The 22625-nt window shown below is 35.6% G+C and overlaps 1 protein-coding gene across 3 annotated transcripts in view; it reads left to right on the top strand.

The window, feature by feature from the left end:
• Positions 1-22625, top strand: part of Ctnna3 (catenin alpha 3) — a 1489259-nt gene that overhangs the window by 1067680 nt on the left and 398954 nt on the right. The gene's annotated exons all lie outside the window — the stretch shown is intronic.

Below are 22625 nucleotides of genomic sequence, written 5' to 3'. Positions count from 1 at the left end.
TATTAGCTAAGCTAATTATTTTATTTGTTATAAAAAAATCCATGATAGTCTAAGAAATAGACTCCAAGAATTAAAATCTTCATAGTTATCGTCAATTATGCATGACATTTTATAGGAAATGTACTCTACACCTTACTTATGGAGATTTCAGTAACTGGGGTTTAAAGATGAAGTTCAGGTTAGATTGCTCAACATTCACACAAGACTCTGGGTTTAATTTCAAGCATAAGCAGTAGCAGCAGATCCCTCCTCCAAACACACACACACACACACACACACACACACACAAACACATGCACACATGCTCACACATACACACAAATACACACTCACATGCTAACAAACACATACATACATACATGCACATACATGTGTATATATACACAAATGTATGCACACACATACATATGTACACACATATGCACACACATGCACATACATGTATTCACACATACACAAATTCTTTATTTATTACAGTAAAGTAGTTGTCATTTTATACCTATTGTTCACACAACAATATCTTTAAGGGTAGAAGAAAAAATCATCATTTAATCTTAGATAATAAGTAGAAAATTTTCATCTATGATAGACCAATTCAAAGAGCACTATTTTGTTATATTTTATTTATATTTTACTAATTCATAAAATTAAAGCAATATATAATCATTATACTAAGATATTTATCATTGGATGAAATAATATTTGCAAGTAACACATACCTTTACTTATTACACTTTAGGTTTCTAATAACTTTGAAGGTTTTTGTAGTTAACTCTTAGCTAGATGAATTGTTTTTCTTAGTGTATTCTTTTTTTTTGTTTTGTTTTGTTTTCGAGACAGGGTTTCTCTGTATAGCTTTGCGCCTTTCCTGGAGCTCACTTGGTAGCCCAGGCTGGCCTCGAACTCACAGAGATCCGCCTGGCTCTGCCTCCCAAGTGCTGGGATTAAAGGCGTGTGCCACCAACGCCCGGCTTCTTAGTGTATTCTTATTGTTCAAACTTCTATGCTCCTTCCAGTTCTTATATATGCTACCTCAATAAAGAATTTCTTAATATTCAGGATTTTTTCATGGATTCTAAGAAATGCATTTCTTAGCTCAAAAGGTATAGGCTTTCCTTGGCCTTGACACATTTACAATTTCACACTGTGTAGTTTTTCCATATACTTTGCTACAACTGGATATTACAAGTTTGAAATGACTTTTTAAAGATTTATAGATTAAAATGCTAATCCTCAGGTACTGCTTTTGTTACAATTTTTAAATAGCTAATAAGATTGTGCCTTACTCCACACACTTACTTACCATTTATATTGTGTCTTCTGAGCCTCCTCTGTCTGCTTTCATCTTTGTCTCTAAGGTCTTTAACAAGGTCTACATTTCGTTTACTTTGTTTCGATTATTTCCCCAAGTCAGCTGTTATGTTCTGATTGCTTTCAGTCTATAAAAATCTTCAAACTTAGATACTTGATATGCTCTTAAATATATGGTTGTAATTTTTTTTCTAACTTTAAATGTTCTAAACAGTAAGTCTAAGTGTGTAGATCCGTGTTTTTGTCAAAGAAGAGGAGAGATCAGGGACCTGAGAAATGGCTGGGTGGGTAGGAACTCTTGCTGTGAAGGGGAGGTGATCTGAATTCAAATGCCCAGCATTCATATGAAGTCTAGAATGGCCTCACTGTTGGGCGTAAAGGTAGATGCTGGAAGCTTGCTTGTCAGCCAGTCTGGATGAAAGAGTGGGCTGCAGCTTCAATGGGAGACCCTTTCTCAAATGGAGATGGAGAGGACCTGACAAAGACAATGGGTATCTTTCTCTGGCCTCTGCATGCATACACATGCGTATATGTACCCTATATACACAGACACACATATGACACACGTACATCACATGAACACATATGCCACACTAAATAATAATAATAATAATAATAATAATAATAATAATAATAAATTAGAAAGTGAGGAGCAAGCAAAGTACTTTTTCATCTTCAATTTTAATTAAATTAATTAATTAAAGATTTCTTTGAGACAGCATCCTACTGTATTTTGCAGGCTGGCCTCAAACTCCTGAACTAAAGAGATTTCTCTCTCTCTCTTTTTTTGTTGTTGTTGTTTCAGTCTCCCAGGTAGATGGAGATATGTCTCCATCCCCAGCTTCTTTTTTACTTAAATGCCAAACATTTCTAAAGCTTATTAAAAATTACCTACTGGTTAGTTATGTGTTTTATGATGATTAAGTTATTTCTGCAATCAGATATTTACCTAGCGAGGCATTAAGTTATTAATTCTGGTATTAATCAGTATTAATCCCCAAAATAAACTTTCCTATCCCTCAAAATGATGGAGCTACATTTTGATCTTCTCTTAATATCATCAACTTTTAAATAATTCCAATTAAGAAAGTAGATTTTGGTAAAATGGATATTGGTGATTCAAAAGGACAGGTATCTAAATCCAGTTCCATTACAGGCCTGCTGTTAGCCTATTGAGCTAGTAAACACTATTGAACTTAGCCTAACCGTATGAGTATAGGAGCCAATTTGATTGTCTTATTATAGGTCTAAGGGAAGAAAGTAAAATGTCAATAAACAGTGTAAAACAATACCAGACTTTCATATGGATGGTTTATATGAGATATTGTCTACACATAAGGTCCATTCATCTGCTCATTGAAGTCCTTTAATACAATTTTGTTAATATTTTCATGTTCATTATTAGAAATATATGGTATTATATGAGTATCTAGATATGACCTTTTTGTTGGAAAGTGTGATGGGTGGTTTTTGTGAGCTTGACACAGACTATGTGGGAAAAAGGAATCTATAGTTGAGGAATTGCCTCGATCACATTGCCCTGTAGACAAGCCCGTGGGACACTTTCTTGATGAGGGATTAATGTAGGAGGGCCCATCGCATTGTGCCCTCCTGCACAGGTCATCCTGAATGATATAAGAAAACAGGTTGAAGATAGGTTGGTTATCCTGTACTTTACTTCTAATATCCACTTATGAGTAAGTACATACCATGTTTATCTTTCTAGGTCTGGGTTATTTTTTCTAGATCCATCCATTTGCCTACAAATTTCATGAGGTCATTGTTTTTACAGCTGAGTAACACTCCATTTTCCTTATCCATTCTTTGGTTGAGGGGCATCTAGGTTGGTTCCAGGTTCTGACTATTATGAATAATGCTGCTATAAACATAGTTGAGTGCATGTCCTTTACATAGACGCAGAGATGTCAAACATTTCACATAATATTTTGAGTTGATAAATAGCTAGAGTGTTGTCTCATAGTAGTACATCCTGGCCTGAAATTTTCATTTGGCCATATTGGAATTATTCTTTTTGGCACAAAAACATTAAAGGTAAGTTGTGGTGCAGCATTTTCTGGAGTGTTAGCATATAGTAACTTCACAATAAGCACAACATGCTCACTGTAGCTGTGATCAACTATTCTTCTTTATTTTATTTTATTTTATTTTATTTTACAATACTATTCAGTTCTACATAACAGCCACAGATTTCCTTGTTATCCCCCTTCCTGCCCCCCTCCCCTTCCCCCCAGTCCACCCCCCATTCCCACCTCCTCCAGAGCAGGGTCTCCCCCGAGGACTGAGATCGACCTGATAGACTCAGTCCAGGCAAGTCCAGTCCCCTCCTCCCAGATTGAGCCAAGCAAACCCTGCATAAGTCCCAGGTTTCAAATAGTTAACTCATGCAATGAGCCCAGGACCTGGTACCACTGCCTACATGCCTCCCAAATAGATCAAGCCAATCAACTGTCTCACCTATTCAGAGTGCCTGATCCAGTTGGGGGCCCCTCAGACATTGGTTCATAGTTCATGTGTTTCCATTCGTTTGGCTATTTGTCCCTGTGCTTTATCCAACCTTGGTTTCAACAATTCTCGCTCATATAAACCCTCTTCTTTCTTGCTAATTAGACTCCCGGCGATCCACCTGGGGCCTAGTCGTGGATGTCTGCATCCAGATTCCTCAGTCCTTGGATGGGGTTTCTGGCACAACTCTTAGGGTGTTTGGCCATCCCATCACCAGAGTAGGTCAGTCCCGGCTGTCTCTCGGCCATTGCCAGCAGTCTTTTGTGGGGGTATCTTTGTGGATTTCTGTGGGCCTCTTTAGCACTTTGTTTCTTCCTTTTCTCATGTGGTCTTCATTTACCATGGTCTCCTATTCCTTGTTCTCCCTCTCTGTTCTTGATCCAGCTGGGATCTCCTGCTCTCTTTCCCTCGACCCTCACCCTTCATTGCTCCCACTCATGTCTAGGTTGTTCATGTAGATCTCAGCCATTTCTCCATCATTGGGCGATCCTCATGTCTTTCTTGGGGTCCTGTTTTCCAGGTAGCCTCACTGGTGATGTGAGTAGCAGTCCAGTCATCCTTGTTTTATATCTAGTATCCTCCTATGAGTGAGTACATACCATATTTGTCTTTCTGAGTCTGGGTTACCTCACTCAGGATGATTTTTTCTAGATCCATACATTTGCCTGCAAACCTCATGATGTCATTGTTTTTCTATGCTGAGTAGTATTCCATTGTGTATATTTGCCACAATTTATTTATCCATTCTTCAGTTAAAGGGCATCTAGGTTGTTTCCAGGTTTTGGCTATTACAAACAATGCTGATATAAACATAGCTGAGCAAGTGCTCTTGTGGTATGATTGAGCATTTCTTGGGTATATGCCCAAGAGTGGTATAGCTGGATCTTGGGGGAGATTGATTCCCAATTTTCTAAGAAAGCACCATATTGATTTCCAAAGTAGTTGTACAAGCTTGCATTCCCAGCAGCAGTGGAGGAGAGTTCCCCTAGTTCCATATCCTCTCCAGCATAAAGTGTCTTCAGTGTTTTTGATCTTAGCCACTCTGACAGGCGTAAGGTGGTATCTCAGAGTTGTTTTGATTTGCATTTCCCTGATGATTAGAGATGTTGAGCAATTCCCTAAATGTCTTTCAGCCATTTGAGTTTCCTCTGTTGAGAATTCTCTGTTTAGTTCTAAAGCCCATTTCTCAATTGGACTGTTGGTCGTTTTGATGTCTAATTTCTTGAGTTCCTTATATATTCTGGATATCAGTCCTCTGTCAGATGTGGGGTTGGTGAAGATCTTTTCCCATTCTGTAGGCTGTCGCTTTGCCTTGTTGACCGTATCCTTTGCTCTACAAAAGCTTCTCAGTTTCAAGAGGTCTCATTGATTGATTGTTTCTCTCAGTGAAGTTCTAGCCAGAGCAATAAGACAACATCAGGAGATTAAGGGGATACAAATTGGAAAGGAAGAAGTCAAGCTTTCCCTATTTGCAGATGACATGATAGTATACTTGAGTGATCCCAAAGATTCCACCCAGGAACTGATAAAGCTTATAAACACCCTCAGCAACATAGCAGGATACAAGATCAACTCAAAAAAATCAGTAGCCCTCCTATATACAATGGACAACGAAACTGAGAAGGAAATCAGAAATACATCACCCTTTATAATAGCCACAAATGATATAAAATACCTTGGGGTAACACTAACAAAGCAAGTGAAGGACCTATATGACAAGAACTTTAAGTCCCTGAAAAAAGAAATTGAAGAAGATATCAGAAAATGGAAAGATCTCCCATGCTCATGGATAGGCAGGACCAACATAGTAAAAATGGCAATTTTACCAAAAGCAATCTACAGATTCAATGTAATCCCCACCAAAATACCAACACAATTCTTCACAGATCTGGAAAGAGTAATACTCAACTTCAAACGGAAAAACAAAAAACCCAGGATAGCCAAAAGAATCCTGTACAATAAAACAACCTCTGGAGGCATCACAATCCCTGACTTCAAGCTCTACTATAGAGCTACAGTAATAAAAACAGCTTGGTGTTGGCATAAAAACCGACATGTGGACCAATGGAATCGAATTGAAGACCCTGACATTAACCCACACACCTATGAACATATAATTTTTGACAAAGAAGCTAAAAGTGTACAATGGAAAAAAAAAAGCATCTTCAACAAATGGTGCTGGCATAACTGGATATCAACATGTAGAAGGCTGCAAATAGATCCATATCTGTCACCGTGCACAAAACTTAAGTCCAAATGGATCAAGGACCTCAACATAAATCCAGTTACTCTGAACCTGCTAGAAAAGAAAGTAGGAAGTAGTCTTGAACGCATTGGCATAGGAGATCACTTCCTAAATACAACTATTCTTCTTAAGTTAGTTGTTTGGGCTTTAAAAATATACCATTGTTGTGAAAACCAATGATTTTATTTTTTAAAGATCTCTATGGAGTGACCAAGTAAAACTTAATACTTGTCTGGACATTTTTGGAAAATGTTTGTCTGTTCAAGGAACCCATGTCAGAATGTAGCATGGTACTTATGTCAATACTGAGCACAATGACATCAGTGTTACATGCAAGGTCTCTTGCTTAAATGAAACTATGATTCCAATGAATTGTTCTAAAGTGTATTGCCTGCTGGGCTTTTCTGAGCTACACTGCTGAGAATGTATAGTGTAGCACAGGGGAAAATGTATAAAGGAAGTTGATTTTGCAATTTTTGAAATTGGTCTTATGTTATTTCCTAAATCCACAGATGTGATCTTAGGATAATACAATTTTTATCTCAGGGGGAGAAAAGGCCTTTTTAAAAATAACAATTTACATTTAAATGAAATACAATTATTCGTGTCATTCACTATTTACCTAAGGATATATTAAAATGAATTTCAATCAGCCAAAGAGGATTTAAAGGATTTTGCTTGTATGAGACTCCTTTGGAAAGCTTAGGACTTCTTTTTCTTATCCTTGCCACATTGCTATAGATTAATTTATGTTAAGATTTATAACACTGGGGAATTACAATGCTAGAATTATCTAAGGTTAAGATTTAATCAACATGAATTTCTGGTCATTAAATTCCAATGTGTGGCCAGACATACTTTAGAAAAAAAACCACTTAGTAAGAGAAAATTCAGAGTATTAAGTATTATAGAGCCTTCATGGTGAGTCACAGGGAAACTGTTAAGACATTTGCTAGAAGAGTTTATTATTGCTATTCTCATGTTTTTAATTGAAAACAATAGCAATTCCTATCAAACTTTCATATTATCAATACAAAAGTTGTTATACTTCCCTGAGTTACAAGAGTACATTGTACATAGTCATAAAATCAATATATCTAATTAACAAATATTTATTGAGTACATACTCTATCAGTTCATATGATTCAGACACTGGCAATATGAAGAAAAAGGTATTTCCAACACTAAGCAGCTCAGGAAAGATTGTTACTAAAATCAAATGCAATTAAAAACAAACAAACAAAAAAAAAACACTGTAAATTCATATTGGAAGTTCAACCATAAGGAATTTAAGAAAAGAGTATGAATATTCAGCTTGATTTTCCTTTGCTCCTTTAATTTTTAACCCTTGAAATTTATCTCAGTTACTATGGAGAAGCTGCTGAACTAACCCTGTTAACATTAAGTACCTATCTTGCCAACTTTCAAAGTGCCTGCCTATAAGAAGATTAGAGAAGGGGAAGCAGGCTGTTGTTGGGTCTGTAGATTCTCTAGTGGTAGGGTCATCTCCAGGGGATGCTTCTCATACCTTGGTATACAAGCACACATGGACTGATGTGAAGGTTGGCCACTTACTATATAAAAAAGGGTGTCTCATTTAATTTCAAAGAATCAGTCTACTATGGGCTACATTATCTCATTATGACGAAATTATATATTAGTAATAAAAAGGTAGGCAATTTGGAAAGCAACTTATTTGTATGAACCTGACAAACCTGAGAGGACTTTGGAAGATGAGAAATATAGAGATGTTAAAGTCACTGAGAATTCAATTCAGAACAGGTAAAATGTATATAAATCTGAAAGATCCATGGAAAGGATATTATTCATATATTTGCTTAAAGTAAAGAAAAAAGAAAATTCCATATGGAAAATTTAAAGAGCCTCCAAAGCAATTTAGAATAATATCAAAATGTTAATGGAGACATTAATGCATTTGAAACTTTAGATAAAATAAGCAAGTTTCATGAAATAAAATAATCATCCTTAAAATAGACTCAGATATAATATAAAATACACTACTTGGGTAGGTGGCAAGTGTCCAGAAATTGAACCCATAGCAGTCACATATTAACTCGTAAGACGCTGAGCCTGGCAATAGCACCAGGCATCAATAAGCTATCAGAAGTGGATTTATTCCAGAAGAAATAAAGAATATTAATATAATATTTTATTAGAAACTAACTGAAATTTGGACCACATACACATTCTAATATTAAGAAAGATACAGAAAAAAATAGACATCTTAGGGAAACCCCTGGTAAACAATAGAAATAACTCAACAATGCCTTAAAATGTCTATTTGTTTAATACAATGTTGGGAAGAATATTAGTAACTATCCTCAAGTATTTTTGTTTGTTTTATTTTGCTTTTGAATTTTTGAGACATTTTTCTCTGTGGTATAGGCTGGCCTCAAACTTAAAATCCTTCTAGCTTAGGCTTCTAGATACTAGAATTAAGTGTTTTGATAAATGTCAATGTGGGAAGTTGGCATCTTACCTTAGAAATAAAGCTGCTGCTAAGTCACTGAAGAAAAAGGAGAGGTTACTTCCATAAGAACTGTGAAGATTATAAAATACAGGATGTGTGCATTTAATGCTGACCTCTAAAGAGCAATTGTGAAATGTTAACATTGAATAGTGCATGAAGGCAGGGCTTCCCAAATGGAAATCTGTAGAAATTTCATTTGAAGAAATAAGATTGATGCTCATCTAACTGGTACAAAGAACCGAAACCAAGGGGTCATTTCCGTGACGTGTTTCTGAATTCATTTCTCCTCATATCCATATTACATTTACATGAGGCTTATGTATTTTAAATTTCATGTTTGAACTATCTGGTAGTTTATTTTAAACTTTCATATTAAAATACTTTAAAAATACCTTTAGTTCGATGATAAATAAAAAAATTGCAACAAATTCAGGAAAACAAACAATCAACTGATTTTATTCTCAGGTAGTTATTATTTCATGAAAAGAAGGTCTAGATGAGCAATAGCAAGCAGTGGGACATAGCTGTGGAGGTTTCATACTGTAGATATCATTATTATTTGTCATTATTATTTATTCATTCTTTTCTGTGTCTCCTTATTTAATATTCTAAAACTCATACCTTGATAAATCATGAAATATCTTGGAAACTCAATATACTATATCTGTCTTTTTGTGTTTAAAATTCCTATTGATAGATTGCGAAAATGTAGATTGCTATGCTTTAACGTTCTTCAATCTATTTCCTAACCAGGTTGTTATTGGCCTTTAAAAAAAAAGTTTTGTCAAATAGTGTTTCAGGAATAATAAAATATCTGGGCTAATGTTAAACAAATTTAACATTGGAACCCTAATTTCATTTCTACTTCTTTTCCAGCTGTCTTTATGCATAGTTCACACTTGGGCTTCTCTGTCTTCTCCCTCTGTGTGTCTAATGACCTTTAATTTCCATGTTGTTGGAGCTACCCACTCCCATGAGTCATGAGCAACAAATGCATTTGTATCCTCTTCCTCCAAAGACCTCAATTTCAGGACACCATTCTCCTGCCACAACTTACCATCCCTTTAAACACATATTTTAGAGCCCTTTGTGACAAATGACCTTTTGTCATAAGTGACCACCAGTGAATGTTTCCTACTTCTCTTCTTTATTGTCCATCATACCTTGGGTTTCACTATAATCACTCTTTTGCTTACATTCGTAATTTGGCCATTTGATGATTCTTCCTATCATGTTATGCTACCTGTCGAATAGCATCCAAGGTCGAGGATGAACTGATGTGGTGTAGAGTTCCTAGTGACAAGAAACTAAAGTGTAGATAAAACGTGGAAAGGCAGAGGGACAGGTTAGAAGGTTAGTCTACCAGTATTTAAAGTGGCCTGAATTCAATGACTGAACATCAGGAGAGGACATGAGAACACAGAAGCCTCGTTTGCTGTATGATGGCTTAATATCTGAGGATAATATCAGAGAAAAGCTAATTTACATTTGATTTGATGCTAGATTGCTAAGTCAATTGAGTGAGGATTGAATGTGTTTGTATGTTAGGATTTCCTGTGAGGAGACCATACAACTGAGGGCAGAAGTTGTCTGTGCCAATTGTTCAGAAACAGGTCAGCAGCATCACTGTGGAGTTCTCATAATCAGAGCATTTAACAGTCTTTTAAAATACGAATGCACTTACATGTGCTGTGAATGAGTGTTTTGAGTAAAGATTAGAAAATATCCTGGATCATGGGAGCGGGAAACATGGCATAAAAGAGAAAAGTAGGAACAGCATAGGGTCCTTGGAACTTTTGAGGCCTGGGGAGTCCGAGGGCAGGAACGGCAGGGTTAGAGTACTTTAGAGGACTTTTTAGGAAAAAAGAATGAGAAGTCCCTGCGTTCTGGGTGTGTGTTCAGATTCTTAGATTTAGACCTTGTATTCTTTAGAATATTATACAAATGTTATTACCTCAAAAGGATAATCATCAATCTCAGTTTCACTTTGCTGTTCCATACTTAGGTATTTCTTTAAGGAAGAGGGCAGAAGATGAGAATCCCATATATTCACAATTTCCCTGCTTTGGAGTTCACCCATTGCCATCTAGATTTACCAAACCACCATCAATTTAAATTCCATAGACTGAACTGATAATACACTTCACATTATTGCACTGTCTCAGCATGGTTTTGTTATATATATAGTTTAATTTTCTATCCTGCTTTTCCCACAATAACTGAAGAGGCAAAAACTCTGGGCTTATTCCCAATCCATTTTTAATAAAGCAGGTTCAGAAACTATGTGTGGAATTTGGATGGAAAAGGATGAGATGAAGCGAGGTAGAAATTTAGAAGCTGTGCTAGCCGAACCAGGAATATGAAGCAAAGTTAAGGTGAGATAAATCTTCAAGCTGAAAAAATTCTAGTTGATATCCTCTTATTACCCTGAGTTTCTCATTTGAAGATACAATCATTAGTCATTCGTCTGTGGGATAGCCAACCATTTGGCACATGAAGTACATCCAGAATACTCAGGAGATATCAATGGAAGTTGATTTTGTAGCGTATTAATCATGCTGACAGAATACTATCAGAAATTCCATAATTTTATTTTATAATAATCTACCATTAATAAAAAATAATATATATATAATTAACATCTAGGTACTGGAAACATAGTTAAGAGTTCTTGAGACCCTTCTGGAAAATTCTAGTTTGATTCTCAGCAACAACCTTGGGTAGCTAACAACTACATGTAACTCCCGTTCAAGGGTATCTGCCATCCTCTTCTGGCCTTCACAGGCATGCATACATGTGATATAAGTTCACACACAGAGATAGTAATTATTATTACATGCATATATTCTCATCCAGTGTAGGGCTCAGGAGTCTGTCAACCAAGGGTGGTCTGTGTGTGTTTAGTGTTCATATAGGGCCTGGGAGAAGAACTCCCCAATTAAAGTTTTCTTTCTATCCAGCCTGTGAGTTATACCTTCATTTTCAGCTACATTACTATAGACTATTCTGTTTAATGCACTCATTAGCTCAATTATCTCACTATCAGTCATTGGCATTTCACGTTGCATGTTCTTAATCCAAACATTGAATTGGCAAGGGCTTTTTCACTAAACTGCAAGAATATTTTTGAAGGAATAAATTGGGAGAGGGAGGAACATTTATAAAGGACAAAGGTTTTTGTGGCAGACCCAGGGTAGGATACTTTTGGTAGCTTGAGTGCAAATGAAATTTGGAGGCTGAAAGAAGGCACATTAGAAAGTTATGTATTGATGGAGAGGTGTGGCTGCAAATAGCTGTCTACTTGGCAGTGAATACCTGACTCTGAATATCAATAAGATCACCTTAATGACCAGCCTTCATTTGATAACTAGGATATGAAACCTGTCTGATCAAGGGGCAGACAGGATTGGGCAAACTCTAAGTTTACATTTGAAGGAAAAAAGCTACCATTTGAAAAAAAAAGTGTGTCAAATAAAGATTTTAAAGTCAATATGAAACTGTTAGAGTGAGTGTCTGAGTGATTAATGAATGAAAACTTGTAAATACCTGGGAATTGCTGGTGCGATCTCATAGCTTCAAATAGATACAAATGTACATTACATCTGCAGCTATAGAAAGAGGTAAGAGGAAAAAAGAAAAATCTAGCTAGTATTCAGAGTAATGTTTAAAGCAAAGCACCTGGGTCCACAGCCATGCTTGGATTGTTCTTATAATCACCAGGAAGTGTAGCAGATGATATTGCGTAGAAGCTGGCTATCCACTTGATAAATGCACAGGCTGCTATAAAGTGGAGTGGCGAAGTCACCATAAATGCCACCGAAATATGATGTTTAAATGTGTTTTGGGTAAAGTCAGGAGTGCATCATAAAAATGATGAATTGATTCAAATCTTCCATCCTTGCTTTTGTTCTTTTAAGTATAGTTGTTTCAGTCCCCAGGACACTTAGAACGCATGTCCCTAAAATAAAGCTTTCTGTTAAAGTAATTGAGTGTTTCCCACTATTATATAAATCTATTAGCTGGTGTTTGATAGTCTTGGAAAGTCAAATGGCAGGCATTTATTACTATCAGTGGGACCTTCTTAAGAGAAAATTCACAGTTGTTTAATAAGACAAAGCCAACTTAATGAGTTCTAGATCTGTAATGTTCTTAGAAGGAAAAAAATTGTTCATAAACTAATTTGAAATTTAAGAAAGCAGGATAGTAAAACAGTGGTCCCTGCTTATTTTCCGGAGTAGCCATGAAAAATGTATCTGTATTGTAATTCATACTGACATACTTGTAATACAGTAGCAGTACCACAAAGACTTAGAACACACCTGAGTTAGACGCCCTAGGCTCAGCTCTCTTGTTTATTGAACACCATCATTTGAACTTGGAATAAGCGTCTGGGTAATTGTTTGTCTCTGTTTCTTTGATAAGAAGGGGAGCACTAATAGTGATTGTTTCTTTGTGTTCCCGAGACAATTGCAGGAGATAGCAAAGTAGGCATGGCATAATGCTTTGTGCATACGGGTTATCCAGATCAGCTTACAGTAAAAGATACAAGAGCCTTTTCACCATACAATCTCATGTCTAAAACTGAAAATATTGTTACTCAAACCTCACATAAATTTTGAAAAATTTCCCCACAATGTTGAAAGTTCTGGCAGCTGAATAGCTTTTCGAGAGAGTGTACTGCATAAATGGTGGACATGAAGCATTTTCTCAGGGTACATAAAACCCACAATATTTTTTACTCTGTTTTCATTCCTTGTAATGATGAACCAAAGAGCTTCAAAAGGACTTGAGAGGGTAAATAGACCCCATAATCACACCATTTCACACTGGGTTATGATTCCTGCCACTCTCATTGCTGTTCCTCCAAAATTGGAGGCTGGGGTGGGAGTGCTGGGCCTTCTTTGAGAGTCAGGAGAATAGATATAATTGGAAAGACTTCCTCAAAGCTATCTTCATGTGTCCTCAGATTTTTTTAGTGGAAGTGGTAAATGATCAAAATTAACCATTGAATAAATGAAACTAGAACTCACCTGAGTTCACTTGTGGATCTGCAAGTAGCAGCATTGCTAAGATGTGACTAAAGTTCACCACCTACGACAGATTTGTTGAAAGTGAGGTATCAGAAATCAGGGATTACGTGACAATTTTCTCCTCATAACAGCCTTGATTCATGTAATAGCAAGACTTTAAAAAATAGTTCCATATTTTAGCGTGCTATTCTTTGATAAGAAATGAAATTTTGATAATCTCGGGTCCAAGGTTTGATGTATTAGGGATTCTCATACGGCTGTATGTTGTGCAACAACCCAGTTTTAAGAAGGAATGTGGAGTCCTATGCTAGAATTTAATACTGACTATCACAAAGACGTGTGTGCATCTGTTTTTTAGTACTTCCCACCTCCTGAGAAAATGCCTCTGTTCTCAGTTATCATTTTCTCTCTAAACATATTGGTAATGGACTTAGCTGGGAGACATGAGCCACCCAGATGCAGGGAAACAAATCAAATCCACAGACCCATAGCACCAGGGTAATAGTCACAGACAGTTTTAACTGCTGCTTGACTAGTGTAAGTAATACAAACAGAAAAAAAAGAAATGTTTTTGCCAACATTCTCAATTGAATGGAGAAAGCCAGGCCAATTGTAGTCATATAAATTGCTATTTAATATCTAACCTGAAGCAACAGGGTAGACTACTAACCCTAAACACAGACAATCTAATAAAGACCACATAGGCAAGGGAAAATTGCTATTTGCAGTTCAACAAACATGATTGGGAAAGGAAATAAAGTGGAAAAGGCAGCAACATGAAAATTAAAGGAAAACAAACTCAGACCAGATGTTGTGAATCTGTTTTTCATGCAGAGATGCTTCAATGCGAGGAATGGCCTTCCAGGCAAGATTGTTGGGAGAATAACACCGAATTTGTTCAAGTTGGTTTGATTAGATGATCTGAATGTGGAGTTTTGCAACTAAAAGGGGGATAAGCTGCATAGGTTAACTGTGCTCTTTGCATTTTAAAAAGAAAACAAAATTAAAAGATCTTGAATAAAGATACAGATTTCTTAGCATGTTGTTTGTCAGAACACACACACACACACACACACACACACACACACAGTGTCTTGTTTTACAATTTTAATAATAATTTTAACGGCTTACTCCTCATTCTAACCGCAGGATTTTGTTTGTTTGTTTGCTTGCTTGTTTGCTTCTTTGTTTTTAAATGAGTGTGTGTGTGTGTGTGTGTGAGAGAGAGAGAGAGAGAGAGAGAGAGAGAGAGAGAGAGAGAGAGAGAGAGAGAGAGCGCACGCACGCACATATTAGTTTCCCACAGAGACCAGAAGAAGGCACAAGATCTCCTGGAGCTGGAGTTAGCTATGGTTATGAGCTTCCTAATGTAGATGCTAGGAACCAAACGTGGCTTTCTGAAAAAGGAGTACATGCTATTCACCACTGACCAATCCAGCTCTTAGCAGCAGGCTTTGATGCCCAGTGTCTAGTTGCTTTTATTCTGGGTTTTACTAAGTGGCTGCATTAGGACTTCCGCTAGGCTCCTGGGCTGTATGTAGCCTGACTAAAGGGACATTTGTAGAATGGGTCTTGACCAAGCTTCCTCTTGACTGCAGCGTCCTGGCCAGCTTATCCTGGTCCCAGGAAATCACTGCAGCTCTGTATGTGGCTGCCAGCCATGTCAACAGTCATTTTCAAAGTTTCTGAGGCATAAAAAAAAAAGTGTTCTTAAGTATAGATTTCAGAAATAATAAAATTAAATTAACTTTCTAGTACTAAAATGGGAAATTTTACACATTTTATGACTCTTTTATCTTATATCTTCTCTAAATTGAACTAAAATATCTATATATGATGCCATGAGTTATATTTTGCAAGTTGTGAAAAATTAACACAAATACTTAAAAATCAGCAAAGAAACAAGACAACATGAAAAGCATACATAAACTATCTATAAAACAATATTTATAAATTTATATTATAATAAAACTCTGAGTTTGTTTAAAAGAATAAAAACCTGTTTTTTTCAGTGCTGGGTATTGAACCCAGAGCCATGGCCATGTCAGCCTAATGCTCTGTCAGTGAACTATATCCAGTTCCAGACAGATAAAACTTTTAATAATGTATTCAGATTTTACATACATGCCCCTCTATATTCTCACTATAACACAGTTCCTTTTCCCTGTGCGTAGATACATTTGCTGAAATTGTATGTAACTATGTAATATATTAAAGATGAATATATAGAAAGGCCATGCATGGAGGTACATGTCTCTAACTTCAGCACTCAGAAGATAGCAGTAGCGAGGTTGAGGCTAGCCTGGGCTACATAGAGTTAAGTCTCAATATAATCTAGGTGATACAGAGTATTTTGTGAGACAAAGTCTCTTATTCTCAAATCAGTGATATTCATATATCAACATGTCTACTGATATATTTATAGGTAAAGCTAAATAGATAGGTATGATTTTAATTTTAGTTTTCTTGCAATAATTACATACAAAATATAGAAAAGAGTTTGTCTCATGGGAATAATTGGTTTGATATCTGAGAGCAAAATATAGGAGATCATTTCGGCAAGAGGATGCTGTGCTCAAATTTACTATAAATTCTGTGACTAGGGAAGGGGGATACTCTAAGTTATATACTCCATAGTAATCTTGCTCTCTATAAAGCCTAGACTGTTCTTTTTTTTCTCATGTGGACACATGCTGTTTTAGAAGTTAATCAATAGAATTGAGCAGTATATTTAATATTCTTGGGGAAAATGAAAACAATACCAGTTAATAGGCAGCTCATTTCGTATTACATTTTCTTTTTCTTTTCTTTTTCTCTTTCCTATAGTTTGTTCTGTGCCACCAATTTCTATGATGCCATTTAAAATAATCTCCAAATTTACATATCTGTGCTAAAATAAATCTTATGAGTACCCTAAAGTTGTTCTATATTTTAAACCAAGAAATAGCACCCAAATGAATATTGTTTTCCCCAAGAGTATCCAAGAACTGAAGCATTCAGTATCCTTTTCCAGTCATAGATACTAAATGGCTTCACTCTGTTTTTATTTATTTTTTTTCTTTTTCTTTTTTTGGAAAATGTACCAGAATACTAGAACACTGCTCACTACTGTGTGTTCCTGCTGACAGTCCTGATGTTCAAGCTGGTAAAATCCTCACAGCTACTGTTTGGGTTTTTTTGTTTGTTTGTTTTTGCACTCAATGTTTTATTATTAGATGCTAATAGGTTCAGGTTCTGCAGAAGAGGAAGCCATGGGACAATTAACATGAAGCCGGTACAGATTGAGAATGGCTGTGGTCTGTTTGACTTTTTCTCTCTGTTTTTGTTGTCAACATAAGAGTAGCATCAAATGCAGTAATCCTGCCTTTTAATCTTGCTCTTGGAAGTAGGAGTGTTAATCTTCATTTGCCAATTTATTCTTCTAGAGCTATTTCCTAACCCTGGTGACATTTCTAGAATGCAACCTTCAGATTTCCTCTCTTGTAATGGCTCCATACAGATGTAGCATGTTCATGTTAGGAGAATTCTATCCTTGTGAGCTTCAAAGAATAAAAATTAACCTCATAAACAAGTATAAATTATGTCTTATGCCCAATTAATTTAGTGTAAAAGTTTACATTATTTACAATTACATATCATAATAGTATAATAATCACTTTGTAAATCTTATATGAAATTCCAAAAATCATTTGAACATGCAATTTCCTTTTCTCACCACACATTTAGAATATCTGAAAAGATGACTATAGAATTACCGTATTGCCGAATCCCACAAGACTTTAAATTTTATGGTATGGTTGCAGATCAACAAAATTATATTCAGAGTTAAATTTAAATACTACAACTTTATTAAAATTATAAAGATATTTGTGTAAAACCCCATTTTCTAACTACAAATTAAGTATATCAGACTCATATCTCACAATTATTACAATCTGTTTACATTTTGATGTAAACCTATTATATATTGATCATCATTACATAAATGATGCTTAGGATGCAGAGTCACATGCCTATAATCCCAGTACTGAAGATGCCATGTTGGAGAAACAGGTTCAAGATCAGCCTATGCTATATAAACCATATATAGAATAATGGGTATATTACCTATGCAACAGTCCTGGAAAAGAATAAATATCAAAATGTTCACGATATTGTAGAGACATATGTGGAAGCTGGAAAGATTAGGGAAATAGCACAAAACATTTTCTTATAGTATTTGAAAAGTTGAAGGATGTTCAAATTTCTACATTGTTACCGTTACACATTTTCAGGCAATGTGTACTGTTAGATATAAAGGTATAAATACCTATGACTTTCTTGCAGTCCTTAAAGCTAAATGCAGTCTAAGCTGGACATAACACTGAATATACACAATGACTCCTTCTTAAAATTCAGTCATTTATTATTATTCTGTGATGGATATTAGGGAAGGGATGTGAATGCTATGGCACACACGTAGAGGTCAGAGGACAATCTTGGGACTGAAGAGTTGTTCTTTTCAGCCACCTTTATACAGGTTCTGGGAATTAAATCCAGGTCACCGGGCTTGCACGGCAAACCTCTTTATAGATCAAACCATCTCTCTGGCCCCATTCTTACTGATGAAACAATATTGATGAAACTTGTATTTGTCCCATACTGAAAGTATACATTTTACATCAGGGTTTACTCTGTGTCGTACATTCTATGGGTTTTGACAATGAAGTGTGTTGTGTGTTCACCATTAGGATGTTATACAGATGGCTTTACTACTTTGAGAAGCTCCATTGCTTAACTTATGTATCCCACCAGTTATTAGCCACTGGTCTTTCAGTGTCTGCTTAGCCTTTTTTTTTGGGGGGGGGGTGTTTCACACCATATAGTTGTAATCATACAACATGTTCCCTTTCCATATAAACTTTGTGAATGCATAATGTTTCCTCCATGATAATTTTTAGTTGATAATTCATTTAATCACTTTTTGTATTATTAAATTGTCTGCATGTTCTGCAGGTTGGCAATTCACATACTGAAGGGCATTTTTTATAAACAACTCCCCATCATGGCAATGATAATATGCCTGTGTAGTGTGAATTTAGGTTGACAACTTATTTGTCAAGTAACAAGAAGTGTAATTCTTAAATTGCACTGTATATTGTACTATACTGAGCCTTGTAAGCATTGGCACACAGTCTTTGTAGTGGTTGCCCCAAACTGTATTTGATCCAGGAGTAAGGGAAATTTCCTGTTGCTCCACCTCCTCTCCAGCATTTATTGTTCTCAGTGTTATGAATTTCAGTGTGTTAAAAGATGTGTGTAATATGTTCCTTTGTGTTTACTTGAGGAGAGATAGTTTTGAGAATATTTGCATTTACTTATTTGAGGCACTTTATAAACTCAGGTTAGATGTCTGTTTAGGTCTTTTGCTTGTCATTAAATTAGATTTTTGTTGATTATCACTAAATGTTAAGAATTACTTAGAGGCTACAGATATGGCTCATTGGTTTAGAGCACTGGCTGCTTTTCCAGAGGACTAGGGTTCCATTCCCAGCACTTACAGGACAGAGCACAGGTGACTTTAATGCACGTTCCAGGAGATCTGGTGGCCTCTTGTGGCCTGCATGGTCAACTGCAGGAATGTGGTGCACATCTATATTCCCACATAAAACAGTTATACACATAAAACACAATTTTCTGAAGAAAAAAAAAAGAATTCTTTGTAAAAACTATGATACTAGTCTTGCCTCTTACATGAGTCTTGGAAATGTATTTTGGTCTGTTTTTTTGTTTTTTCTTAACAGTCCTTTGCCAGCACAGAAAATTTTCATTTATTGAAATCCAACTTATAAAAACACTCTTCCCCTAAATTGCTTTTGGTAAGCTTGCTTTATTGTAGCAACAGGAAGGAAGCTCGAACCTAGAAGACCTGTGCATATACATTAGTCTCAAAGTAATACTTGCATAACTTTTTGAGAGACATTAATCACTGTGATTAAATTCATGCTAAAAAGAAATTTTGACTACCATTAAATAGAAACAAATAACAATTATCTTATACACAGCTGCATTCATTTGCTTTTTCATTTCATGACTTTTTTGTGAACAAGAAAAAAAACCCTTCTGTATTTTGGTTATTGTTTCTGGAACAGTTATCTGTCTTTGTGATGAGTTTTAAATGAACAGATGTAGATCCAGGTATATAAAGATGGAAATCATTTAGTTATAATTAAATCCAGCTTCACTCTCTAAACTCACATATACCAGGTAAACTGAGCTCACATTAATCTTCCCAGTTTAGTAATGTCATTTTATTTTGGTCTTGAAAAAGAAAACCAAAAAGCCACAGCACCCATTTTTTTTGTTTTTATCTTTAGAAATTATTATTATTATTATTATTATTATTATTATTATTTTGTCACAGACCCGGGTATCAGGTGGGGGCACTGTTGTTGCTGTATTCTTTCTCAGTTAAAGTTCCTTCCCCTCTAGGCTGTCTCATTGTTATAGTCAAAGTCCAGATTGAGTATGAGAAAATATACTTACTTCTCAACAGTGTCATATTTGCAAATAAAATATGCTTACAGTTTCAATCTATTGTATGGACTGTTGATTTATAAGATTGCATTTTGGAGGCCAAATAATAACTAACTTATTTTCATTGCACTTTTTTTTTTCTACATTCCCTGAAGCAGTGAAGTTGACCTTTACGTTCTGGCTTTTATTAGAGAAAACTAAATAAGTAAGAAAAAATAATGTGGACATTTCTGTAAATGCCTTTGAAATCTCATTGTGCTCACTTACTCCAGTGATGGCAGGTGGAGTTAGTCTGAGAAGCTGGCAGGGGACAGAGTGTTCAGGGTGACAGATCAGTCCCATTTAGCCCCGTGTCTGGTTCTTTTCCAACATAACAGAAATCACCCTTTGCATTTTAGGATGGCTGTAACGAATCAATGGGAATTGCCAGTAATTCAGCAATTCCCTAGTCTTAAAAGTATGCATCGGTGCCCACATCAGAATGCTCCATCCTCCTGTCACATCAAAAGGCAAATGGAAAGCTACTCCGAAGCCTCAGACCAGCTGCCTTATGTGTCAATTTTCAAAGCACAATAGTCTAAATATTCTTGGTCTATAACAACATGCTCTGTCTCCTTTAAATAGATTTTTAAATTATCTAATTCCTGAGACCAGATGACTCTGTAGTTGAAAAAAAAAAACTGAAGGAGAAACAGAACTCTAAACAACATTGCAATATGTAACAGAAATACCCAGTGCATCACAATATTCAGAAATAGATCAGTGAGCATTTGATATGGTATATTTAATTTTTAAAAATTCCTAGATGTTTACTGGCTATACAGCCAGCATAAAACTTTTAAGTTATTCACAAAGACTTTTTAACTTCATAAAGTTTCCTGACAACACAATAATATTTATAAGAAATCAGCTTAATATTTAGATATTCTACGTATGTGGAAGGTATGCAACATTTTCTTTTTCTGTAAGTCTACATTTAAAATTTCATACAAATAATATTTCTACCACTCTGTGAAGATTTTATGATGATGGGAAGGTGTCACAATAATGGAAAATTATGATATTTATATTTTATTATACTTACATGTAAGTTTGAAGGTCATTTTTTCATCATATTCAACATCTTTGGGATGGCAGTCTCAGAGTAATTCTGGTTATATGCTTATTGTCTTTTCTTTCATTATTATATTTTCAAATTGTATGTGGTCATATGAGAATTTTATATATGAATTCACATCTATAATTCTTCACTATCATGACTTTATTAAAGTGCAAACAATAGCCACAAAACCATCTGTAAGGCCAAACCAAGAGACAAAACATACTGATTTGATTTAATGCTCTAATTTAACTGATATGGTGGCTACCACACACATCAGTATTATGTAGAAGAGATGACCATCCCATTCATTGTTCCTGAGATAATTTGTCTATTTACTCCATACCAAACTCAGTAGGAAAAAATAATTTTTCACAGGCATAATTTCATCTTAATTAAACTAATTAAAGAGTTTATTAGATAATTAATCTTCTAAGAATGAGCATTGTTCTTCCAAGGTATTAATATACTTCATAGGACTGAACAAAACTATCAACTCAATCTAAACTTGAGAACACCTACTGAACAGAGATGAAACACTCATTGTGTGCATATGTGTTGTGCTTTAACATGCCTTATGAATATACCTGAAATGATAGTTTTTTAACGTGTCATTCAAATGCACATCTATGGACTTTCCAAAATTTAATTGTTGTGCTTTCACTTAAACTTTTATTTCATTATATAGGAAATAAGATGGTAATGCTTGCATGTGTTTCCTGTTGCAATGGAACCATCCAGATTTATTGTGTATCTTATGATATATTCATAAGAGAATGCTACATATTAGTTTAAAAGCTTGGTGAATTTATAGTTTAATGTTTTCAGTGTTTAATCTTTTTCTTTTAATTTTTCAATCAGAAATTACAGACAGAATGACTAGAATAACAAATTCCATCTATTTGTTGTGTGTAGCATGAATTCTAATTGGTCTTGATAATAATTAAAAAAAAAAAAAAAACCCAGAGTCAGATATCAGAGTGAAAGCTGAAAGATCAGAGAAGCAGAGAAGCCAGCCACTAGAAAGACTTCTTACCTCTAAGGATCCTCAGACTGAAAAAGAGCAATCAGCTCCTGTCTTCATCTGCCTTACATTCCTCTCCCTACCCAGACATATCGCTTCCTGTCTCCACCTTCCTAGTGCTGGAATTAAAGGCGTAGGACTCCCAAGTACTGGGTTTAAATGTGTGAGCCATCTCCTCTTGGCTCTGTTTCTCTTTTAGAATGAATTAATCTCGTGTAGCCCAGGGTGGCCTGGAAATCACAGAGATCTGTCTGCCTCTGCCTTCTCAGTGCTTAGACTAAAGGTGTGTGCCACCACTGACTGGCCTCTATGGCTAACTAGTGGCTTAGCTCCATACTCTGATCTTCAGGCAAGCTTTATTTGTTAGACAACAAACAAAATATCAC

This window comes from Peromyscus leucopus, chromosome 16_21, assembly GCF_004664715.2.
Source record: "Peromyscus leucopus breed LL Stock chromosome 16_21, UCI_PerLeu_2.1, whole genome shotgun sequence".
Lineage (NCBI taxonomy): Eukaryota > Metazoa > Chordata > Mammalia > Rodentia > Cricetidae > Peromyscus > Peromyscus leucopus.
This window is presented reverse-complemented; position numbering and strand designations above follow the sequence as displayed.